The sequence below is a fragment of the Penaeus monodon genome, chromosome 24 (assembly GCF_015228065.2).
Source record: "Penaeus monodon isolate SGIC_2016 chromosome 24, NSTDA_Pmon_1, whole genome shotgun sequence".
Classification (NCBI taxonomy): Eukaryota; Metazoa; Arthropoda; class Malacostraca; order Decapoda; family Penaeidae; genus Penaeus; species Penaeus monodon.
Window position 1 is genome coordinate 29,419,815 of NC_051409.1, and position 371 is coordinate 29,420,185.

Below are 371 nucleotides of genomic sequence, written 5' to 3' on the forward strand. Positions count from 1 at the left end.
TCGACTGAAAGGGAGAGTTTGGTATGAGATAAGGGTGATGAGTCTCATGAGAGGAAGGGAAGAGATAATGAGTCTACTGAAAGATGAGGGAAAGGTTAGTACGAGAGAAGTGGAAAAAATATAGAGGAGAGGAATAAAGGAATAGGGAGAGAAAGAATAATGAGTCTACTGAAAGATAAGAGAGAGTTTAGTGTGAAATAAGGGTGTCTAGAGAGAGAAGCGGAAAAGAAGTTTGGAGAGAAAGAGAGAGAATAGGAAAATAGAGGATAATGAGTCTACCAAAAGATAAGTATGGGAAAAGTGATAAGAGAGAGAAGCGGAAAAAAGAAGTTTGGAGAAGTAAAGAAAAGAATTGAGAAAGAAAAAAAAGA

General features: G+C 36.9%; 1 protein-coding gene across 1 annotated transcript in view; it reads left to right on the forward strand.

Moving 5' to 3' along the window:
- Window positions 1-363, forward strand: part of LOC119588946 — a gene marked incomplete at its 3' end in the record, with an annotated part of 12,853 nt that extends 12,490 nt beyond the window's left edge. Inside the window, 1 exon segment of the mRNA XM_037937557.1 lies at window positions 1-363.
- Between the last annotated feature and the right edge of the window lie 8 nt (window positions 364-371).